We start from the raw sequence: 10649 nt of genomic DNA, 5'->3' as shown, positions 1-10649 counted from the left end.
TCCGTATGGTCGTTGTCGTAGAAGAAGGTCTAAAGAAAACAAAAAAGATTTTATGGTTCACCTGAAACTTTTTTTACTGGTCAGAAATCATTGAAAAATACTCAGATGTAGTAAGACTGGCTTTTCAAATGGATATTATAGAGCCTTATTAGATGTTGCAGGCGGCTTAATTTGTTTAAGAGCACAATTACAGTTCGTCGTACCACTATATAGATGAATCTAATAGACCGAGCTTAATATATTACGTACTGCTAAAGAACCCATTAACTCTGTGAAAGTCAAGATAGTGGAATAAACTTTCCGTCTCACTAGACAATTAGGTCCTAGAAATTTAATTTTGCCCCGCAAATTGTAATCTATTAAAGGCCTTACTGTGTCCTCAAATAGCTAATGATGGTCCTTTTCATTTTCATCTCCCTAGTTAATCAGCCCATCCGTGCCGAGGGGGCCGTAAAAGTAAATTGCCCATGTACGTATATAAGTGAATTAACATTGAAAGAAATTCATCACTTGCAAATTTGTCCCACGAAATATTATATACATAATTTCACATATATTCATAAAAATATATTAATTTCTGCTGTTTACGATTTGTGTCCTGTCTTTCTCCGAACGGAACGCTAGAATTCTGCGTGATAAGGGTACATGAGACAACTCCCTTTTGTCCTTCTCTCAATCCAACAAAGAAACCACTCAAAAATGAAAGAAAGATAAGGCAGTTTCAGTAAGCAGTTGGCTCCAATCTAGCTCTTGCGCCTTAGCGAATTGATTATTTAGCCTTTGTGTATAATATATTTTCGAGGCTCACATATACTTTCTCGTAATTCGGGAAAGCTACATTACCATAATTCATCTATTCTGCGATTTGCCCATTTTGTTCGTTTCAATTTCCCTATCCTCCATGTGAATTATTTATAATTCTGGAAAAAATATATATTTTTTACTCCAATTCAAGTGAGAGTTATTTCAACTCTGCACGTAGCGAACTTATAATTGATTGATGAGGTTTAAACTTGAACATACAGAGCAAATTCATAAGGAATGCGCATGAATGATAAAGTGCCGGATGGTTCTCTAAAAGAATGCTGGGATTTTTTTTTTTTGGTCACGAATAATGCAGGGATTAAATAATTCACTTTTAAATGGATCTTTTAACAAAGTGGACTAGTATTTTCTGCAAAAAAAAAAATAGAAAATTGGCTCCAATCTAGCTCTTGCACCTTAAATCACAGAGTACAAAGACCAAATTGAACGATGACTAATAATTTAGGACGAACTTTGATATCATCCTTCCTATTTAAATCTGGAGCCCATTGGCTGAATGAACTTAACGAATTAGAAGCTCAACACTTGCATATCCAACTTCATTTCACGCCAATAACTCTAACAGGAGATTGAAGTCTCGTGAAAGCGCATTGCCATATAGAACACTGTCATTCTGGAATTTGCCCATTTTATTCCTTTCATGTTCCCTCTCATCCTTGTGGGCTTCAATGGCGGGATCTAATAAGCCGCTCGCTGTATAGAGAACTCATGACTTGCTCGTAAAAGATGCAAAGTTCTTGCAGATTGCGAGGAGACAAGGGGAAAATTGTCTAAAAAATCATAAACTGATTGCACTTTTGCTAATTCAGCCCTAAACCTTTTAATTTTGCCAATTGAGTCCTTAACCTTTTCAAGTTTTGCCAATTGAGTCCATCCGGTCAATTTTAGTTGGAAATCGCTGACGTGGACACCGGCCGCTATAAGATGGCTAGCGCTAGCGTGAACAATTTTTTAAAATATTTTAATATTTGTATTCAAATTTTTATTTTTTCCTTTTTTCTTTTCTTTTTTTATTACTAAAAATTCAAAAAAATCAAAATATCATTAAAAATTATCCACGTTAGCACCGGTCGCACCACGTAAGACGACAAACATCGACATCATCGATTTCCAGCAAAAATTGGGCGGATTGACTCAATTGACAAAATTAAAAGGTTTAGAACTAAATTGATAAAGATGTAACAAGTTTAAGATTTTTTGGACAATTTATCCGAAGACAAGTGTAGGGCATGCGAGAGGAGGCAAAATCCAATGCTTCTCAAAAGACGCTGATACGGGAGACGAGACGAAATGAGAATCGTCATTGTTGTTGGGGTCATCGTCAAAGTCAATGCTAAACCAAAGGAGTGGATATCCTTTCATTTTCAAGTGCTGGCCACGTGTTTGACAAAATGGCCATGTGGATTGAGACAATGTTCGAGCGCATGAAATAAGAGTCACATGTTGCCTTCGGTTTGAATCGTTCAATTCTCGCATTTACATGGACACTGACGTAGGAAAAAGAAAAACCGCGATTAAGAAAAGACCAGTCGGCATCTCCAACTTGTATTGATTGAAGGGACAAGAAAAAACGGAAGTATGATGCCGAATTATAGCTATTAGCCCATGTGAAGCCAATCTTAACAAAAATACAATGCTGAATTATTGCCCTTAGCCCATGCGAAACGAATCTTTTGATGGCACATAAGACAAAGATTGTAGCTGCAGACAGCGATGAGCTCAATGACCCGAGCCCAGTATTATTATTGAACGATAATCAAGCTGAATTGTTGTTTCCAGTTGATCCCAGGAACGAGCTCCGGCTCACTCGTCGGATCAGTAGCGAATCCTAAGGAGAGATCTACCCCGGCGGGTTGCTCGCTAACTGATACTTGGTTTTTGCTTTATACGTTCTGCTTCTAGTTTGATTTTGATTAAAGCTTTTCGCGAATTATAGTATTCCCTTTTGATGACATGAGTAAGCTCTGTTCAACAATTAAGTAGGGACTAGTGAGAAACGCACATGCCTTACTGGTGGAGGCGTGGAGAGAGAGAAAACCATCGCGGTAGACCTTGCTGTCCTGCTTTGGGTGCTCCGTGAAGGCGATGTTCCGTTTCTTCACAACTTCCATGGTCATGCATCTGGGATTTGAATTTCTAGGAATTTCAATAGATGTGAGAATGCGTTTGATAGCTTCATCAGATTTGGTGGAAGCCAAAGAATTATGAAATGTGAGATGTGGAGTTAGACCTGCAATCCTCTTGAGACGAGCTAAAAGTTTTTGGACAATTATTAGGTTCGTAACAAGATTTCTACATACTTTGAAGATAATAATGTAATCAGATTTTTCCACATGTCAATCACTCAACGGTGAATGTTTAAATCAATTCTCAATCTGACAATAGATTTAATAACAGTCCAAACTCTCTTTTTTGTTTATTCTACTATGTTTTTTGAACTTATGAAAAGCATGCGTTCTTTATTAATAGGATAACATAAGCACGTATAAAACACACATTCAAATAAAGTGATTTGATTTTCTTCTTATTTTGTATCTATTTTTTTTTTCATGTAATTATATGTTCAAGAACATCAGGTTTACGCCAAACTGACCTGATATAGCTAAATAATCTCGATTTCTTCTCAATCATAAGATGTCATATTGAATGTAGCAAATTGTAATCTAAATTTTTACAAGATTTTTTTTGGTCGAAATTTTTTTACATGATTGTTGGATGGGTGTAATTTAATATGTGAATTTTGCTCAAGTAAAACATACTTCAGGCAAACTTATGATGACAAACTTTTGATCCAATTTTTTCCCCGTACTTTTAGGACAATCTCACCATGAGCAAGCGTTTGACAAATTTTGCTTTACTTACAACATATTTAACCGGATACCCTGCTTACAAACAAATCCATAATCAACATGGGTTCCCAAATGGACCCCACCATGAGTAAAGCCTCTCCCAAGGGGGCTAAGGCCGGCAGCTTAAAAACCGCATGCCGCCCGCCTAATTCTCGATAAATGCAGGAGTAAGCCACACCAATAGTATGCTTCCTCTCCCTCTATAAATTCCATACCTTACGCTCTCTAGTCCCATGCTAATTTAAGCATCGGAGGATTCTTAATGGGCCAGAACCTGGGAACTTCTTCTCTTTGTGGTGTGCAGGTTCAAGGCACGATTTACAGAAAAATAAAATAAAATTGAAGCTTATGCTTGCTGCAACTTTAAGAGAAAAAGAATAAACATAATTACCAGCTCACTACACTTTGAAGAAAAGTTGGCAAGCTTCGAGACCAAATAAGCCTCAAGTCATTCGTGGGGCGATTTTCTTGCATCCGTGGATGTAGAATATGTATTATCAATGCAATATGCAACTTTCTAAAGTACTTATTCCTCCTCTTTTCTTTGCAACTCGCAGGCTTATATATTCATAGCTCGTTAACACATCAGAAGTGAATTCTCAAGTCATTCTTAATCATAAGCTCCACTGCTCATAGTCAAGAAGTGCGATACCAATGGCCGAGTTGTTGTTTTGTCCGTGGGGCAGACAATAGGAAAGCTGCTCATCGATGAGGCCAAACTCTTGTGGGGCGTGGAGAGCAAGGTCAAGGACCTGCAAAAGGAGCTGGAGCTGTATCAGGGCTTTATGAGGGATGCGGACGCGAGACAAGAGCGCGAACAAGCCGTTGGAGTATGGGTCGCGCAACTCTGAGACATTGCCTATGATGCGGGGGATGTGATAGAGAGATACATCCTCAAAGTCGCACAGAAGAAGGGACAAAACATCATCAAAGCATATGATTGCTTCATGGCGAAGTGCACGTGCTTGCATGTTCATGTGGTGGGGATAGGGATTGAGGGCCTAAAATCCAGCATCTTCGATCTTAGAGCAACGATGCAGGTCTATGGCATACAACCTGTAAATGATGGCGAACGCAAACGGGCGAGAGCTTTGATGCCAGAACATAGTTATGCCTATTTCGAGGAAGGTATTGTTGGGAGGGAAGATAGCATTAAGGTGTTGGTGAAAGCGCTGAAGGATGGAAAACAGTACCGAGTCGTTTCTATATGGGGAATAGGTGCTTTGGGTAAGACCACACTTACTAAGAAAGTCTTCGCTCATGATGAAGTGAAGAGCAATTTCAATGGTTTCGCTTCGGCTTGCATATCTAAAAATTTTCATGTGGTGCGACCGGTGTTAACGTGGATAATTTTTAATAATATTTTGAATATTTTAAATTTTTAATAATAAAAAAGAAAAAGAAAAAGAAAAAACAAATAAATAAATAAAATTTTGAATAAAAATAATAAAATATTTTCAAAAATTGTTCACGTTAGCGCCGGCCATCCTTTGGCCATGCCCCATAAGACGGCCGGCGTCCACGTCAGCGATTTCCAACCAAAATTAGTCGGATGGACTCAATTGGAAAAACGTGAAAAGGTTAAGGACTTAATTAGCAAAATTAAAAAGTTTAGGGCTGAATTAGCAAATGTGCAATAAGTTTATGACTTTTTAGACAATTTTCCCCTTGTCCACTCACAATCTGCAAGAACTTTGCATCTTTTATGAGCAAGTCACGAGCTCTCTATACAGCGAGCGGATTAATAGATTCCGCCATTGAAGCCCACAAGGATGAGAGGGAACATGAAATGAATAAAATGGGCAAATTCCAGAATGACAGCGTTCTATATGACAAAGCGCTTTCACGAGACTTAAATCTCTTGTTAGAGTTATTGGCGTGAAATGAAGTTGGATATGCAAGTGTTGAGCTTCTAATTCATTAAGTTCATTCAGCCAATGGGCTCCAAATTTAAATAGGAAGGATGATATCAAAGTTCGTCTTAAATTATTAGTCATCGTTCAATTTGGTCTTTGTACTCTTTGATTTAAGGTGCAAGAGCTAGATCGGAGCTAAATTTCTTCTTTTTTTTTTTTCAGAAAATACTAGTCCCACTTTGTTAAAAGATCCATTTAAAAGTGAATTATTTAATCCCTGCATTATTTGTGACCAAAAAAAAAATCCCTGCATTCGTTTAGAGAACCATCCGGCACTTTATCATTCTTGCGCAGTCCTTCCTTATGAATTTTCTCTGTTTGTTCAATTTTAAACCTCATCAATCAATTATAAGTTCGCTACGTACAAAGTTGAAATAACTCCCACTTGAATTGGAGTCAAAAATATTTTTTTTATTCCAGAATTATAAATAATCCACAGGGATAATAGGGAAATTGAAACGAACAAAATAGGCAAATCGCAGAATGGATGAATTATGGTAGTGTAGCTTTCCCGAATTACGAGAATGTATATGTGAGCTTTGAAACTATATTATCCACAAAGGCTAAATAATCAATTCGCTAAGGTGCAAGAGCTAGATTGGAGCCAACTGCTTGCTGAAACTTCCTTATCTTTCTTTCATTTTTGGGTGGTTTCTTTGTTGGATTGAAAGAAGGACAAAAGGAGTTGCCTCATGTCTCCTTATCATGCAGAATTCTAGCGTTCCGTTTGAAGAAAGACAGGACACGACATATAGGACACGACATATAGACATTAGGTTTATTTGCATTAATAGGGTCTATTACAACATATATTTTCTTGTTTCTTTTAAAAAAAAAAAATTAAAATTAATTAATTAAAATAAAAATAAAATAAAATATATTTCGGGCCGGTTTGACCCGATTCGGGTGGACCGGGTCCTACCGGCCCTTTTTCGTTCCCGATTTCTTTCTCCGCTCGGGCCGGCCCACTTTCCCTTTCCCCTTGCCCGGCCCGCGACTGTTCTTCTTCCCCAAACGCCATCCACGCGCTCTGGGGAAAGGAGAAGCCGCAGCCGGAGCAGAGAGACAGGGGAGCAGGGGCAGACCGGCGTGATCTGCGGGCCGGGATCAGGCCGGCCACGGCAGTTGGCGGTGGCAGGAAGCCATGTGCGCCTGCCGTGGCTCTTAAGAGCTGGAGTGAGAGAGAGAGATTCGGGGGAGAAGGGGGTGAGACCGTGAGAGACGGAGAGGACCGGAGAAGCTGAGAGAGGGCTGAGTGGCCGAGAGTAGAAAGCGAGGCCGAGCGAGTGGCCGCGTCTGAGTCCCGGCCGGCGTTTACCCCTTTCCCTCACACCGAGCACCGTAAGACATTTCTTCGTTTTTTTGTTTGATTCGGGGTCGGTCTCCCGAGGATGTTGGCTCGGAGGCGTGCAAGGCGACCAGACGTAGTCCAATCTATCACGTTCGCCCTCATTCGCCACCGTCGAGCCGAATTGGGAGTGCCGCAAGCGGCCGCCTCTCCTTCCCCTGTTTCGGCTCCTTGTGCCCTGTTTTTGGGCTCACTGGCCGGAGCTCGCGCCTGTCCGGCTCGCGCGAGTTCCGGCTAGTGACGTCCTCATGGTTGCTTCTGCTTTCCTGTTTGTCTCGAGTCGAGAACGCCGGCTGAGTTTGAGTCTTGATCGAGCCAAAATTGTTCATTTTTACAACGCACTCCAACTGTTCGTTAAAATGTTCCAAAGAGATCTGTTTTATTGATTTGCCTCGTTCTTGGCCGGTTGTTGGCCGGCGGCGACGTGGGCGAAGGAGGCTTGCGGTTCGGGCGGCGGTCCGAGCGGTGGTCCTGGCGGTGGTCCGGACAAAGCAATTTTTCATTTTTCTTTTTATTTTTTTTTCAGGTGAAGCAGTTGCACGTCTGATAAGGTGCTGCATGAAAACCATTCTGGTTCTGTCCAGAACTGATTTTTTGTTCCCAGAATCAGTTTTGGACCAAAAACCCGTTTGGTAACGCAATTTCATTTTTCTATTTCCGGGACAAGTTTGCTTCCAAAACTGATTCTGAAACCAGAAATGAGAACAAAAAAAAAGTTGATTTTTCATTTTCTGGAACAAAAGTGAGAACCATTTCTGAGGAATTCATTTTCTTCAACACATATATTCATATGGAAGTCACGATATTTGAGGTGAGAAAAAAAAACAAAAAATCAAAAATTTCAAAACTTAACAGAATGGTTTAGAATCATGCGCTACCCACTTTCAAATAAATTTAAATTTTTTTAGGTACCGAAAAAATAAATAAAAATAAATAAAAATAAAAATAAAAATTTCACAAAATGGCTTAGAAAACCTATGGCCACCCACTTTGAGCAAAATTTAATTTTTTTAGTTGCAAAAAAAAAATAAAAAATTCTAAAATTTAAAAACTTCACAGAATATCTTAGAATACCTGTGGCCACCCAATTTGAGCGAAATTTTATATTTTTAGATGCCGAAAATAATAAAAAAAAAGCAAAAAATCAAAATTTCAAAACTTCACAGAATGACTTAGAATACTTGTGGCCATCAACTTTGAGTGAAATTTTAATTTTTTTAGGTGCCGAAAAAAGTAAAAATAATAAAAAATTTCAAAATTTCACAGAATGGCTTAAAATACCTGTGGCCGCCTACTTTGAGTGAAATTTAAATTTTTTTATATGCCAAAAAAAATAAAAATAAGCAAAAAAGTAAAAATTTCAAAACTTTACACAATGGCTTAAAATACCTGTGGCCACCCACTTTGAGTGAAATTTTATTTTTTTAGGTGCCGAAAAAAATAAAAAAAAAGAAAAAAAGAAAAAATTTCAAAACTTCACAAAATGGCTTAGAATACATTGCGCCATCCATTTTAAATGCGAAATTTAAATTTTTTAGGTGCGAAAAAATAAAAAATAAAAATAAAAACTTCACATAATTCTTAGAATACTGCGCCACCCACTTTGAGTGAAATTTAATTTTTTTAGGTGTCGAAAAAAATAAAAATAAGCAAAAAGAAAAATTTTCAAAAATTCACAGAGTGGCTTAGAATACATGTGGCCATCCACTTTGAATGAAATTTAATTTTCTTTAGGAACCAAAAAAATAAAAATAAAAAATAAAAAATACCATTTGGGCATCTAAAAAATTAAATTTTACTCAAAGTGGGTGGCTAGAGATTGTAAGTCATTCATCGTGAAGTTTTGAAAGTTTTGATTTTTATGTTTTTTTTCACCTAAAAAAATTTAAATTTCACTCAAAGTGGATGGGCACATGTATTCTAAGTCATTCTGTGAACATCAGGTTCATTTGCATTAATATGATCTATTAGAACATATTTTTTCTTATTTCTTTAAAAAAAAAAAAATTAAAATTAATTAATTAAAATAAAATAAAATAAATATATTTCTAAGGCCGGTTTGACCCGATTCGAAAGTTTTGAAATTTTTGAGTTTTTTCCCGAATTTTTCTCCGGCACCTTAAAAATTTGAATTTTACTCAAAGTGGGCCGGACCACATGATTCTTCCCAAACTATTCCACGCGCTCTGGTGGAAGAAGTTTTGAAATTTTTGATTTTGATTTTTTCGGCGATCACCTAAAAAATTTAAATTTCACTAAAGTGGGTGGCAGGAAGCATGCGCCTGCCGTATTCTAAGAGCCAGAGTGAGAGAAGTTTTGGGGGAAATTTTGATTTCTTGATTTTTTGAAAAATTCAACAAATTTCCTATTTTCCCGAAATCTAATTTTTTTTTATTTTCTCGACATTTTGATGATTTTTCTGGAATTTTTCAATTTTTTGGGATTTTCTGAATTTTTTTATTTTTTTATTTTTTGATTTTTTTTTTTTGATAACCCAGGGAACCCCCGCACGGCCGACAGGCAGGAGTAAACCCCGGGCGACACGTGCTAGCCACCACACACGTGCCACACGGTTAAGCCACCGCGGCGCCCGGATTCGAACACTCAACCTTTGCGAGAGGAATTTTCTGAATTTTTTTAAAGATTTTTATGAATTTTTCGGATTTTTTATTATTTTTATTCCATTTCTAAAAAAAATGGAATTTTGTTCCGAGAAATAGAATTTTCTGTTGTTTATCAGAACCCCGGCCGAGTTTGAGTCTTGATCGAGCCGAAATCGTTCATTTTTACAACGCACTCCAACTGTTCGTTAAAATGTCCCAAAGAGATCTGTTTTCTTGATTTGCCTCATTCTTGGCCGGTTCGTAGCCGGCAGCGATGCGGGCGAAGGAGGCTTGCAGTCCGGGCGGCGGTCCGGACAAAGCAATTTTTCGTTTTTATTTTTATTTTTTTCCATGTGAAGCAGTTGCACGTCTGATAAATGACCATCTTACCAGCAAAGCCCCATTGAGTCGGCTTCCCGCAAGTGTAAACATCCTTGTAAGGGACATTGCAGAGCCTTATTAGGTGTTGCAGGCAGCTTAATTTGTTTAAAAGTCCAATAATAATTTGTCGTATCACAATACATATGTAAATAACAGGCCAAACTTTATATATCAAGCTCTGCTAAAGAAAAAATATCATTTATGTGAAAGTCAAAATAGCGGACATAAAGAAAAATATTAACGGCCTTCCTGTGGCATCTAATTGCTTACAATGGCCCTTTGAACTTAATGGAATTTACAGACCACAAAAAAAATTACTTGAATATTCTAAGTCAATTCTATTTATAAGTTACCAAACAAGCTTAATCTCTTAGATGCTGAATTTTTTGATTTTATCTTTTAATTGGGTTTTTGAACAAGCGCTGTTCAATATAATAAACATATAAAAATAAACAACAATCTTGCCTATTATATTGTCAGAAGCCTAAAACCTATCAATAATGTTCATCCTTCCATATTTGGTAACAAGTCAATATTATCCAATACTCCATATTCAGCTATTATAAAAATAAAAACGGCTTGTTTCTTTGATTTAAATAAAAGTAAAAAATGTATTTTGTTTGCTTTATCGCCAAAATTTAAAGTATTATTTAAAATTTCAAAAGAATATGAAAAGATTATATGTGAATCTAGTTGTCAAAAATTGAGCATTGTGAAAATTTTTGGA

General features: G+C 37.4%; 1 pseudogene; it reads left to right on the top strand.

Annotated features, from left to right (window-relative positions):
• The first annotated feature begins 3936 nt into the window (after nt 1-3936).
• Nucleotides 3937-7485, top strand: LOC115667364 (disease resistance protein RPP8-like; annotated as a pseudogene).
• The last annotated feature ends 3164 nt before the right edge of the window (nt 7486-10649 follow it).

Source organism: Syzygium oleosum, unplaced genomic scaffold (genome assembly GCF_021117445.2).
Source record: "Syzygium oleosum isolate NSW1041296 unplaced genomic scaffold, Sole_v2.1 Sole_v2.13, whole genome shotgun sequence".
Lineage (NCBI taxonomy): Eukaryota > Viridiplantae > Streptophyta > Magnoliopsida > Myrtales > Myrtaceae > Syzygium > Syzygium oleosum.
Note: the sequence above shows the minus strand (reverse complement) of the source record. Positions and strands in the feature narration are given on the sequence as shown.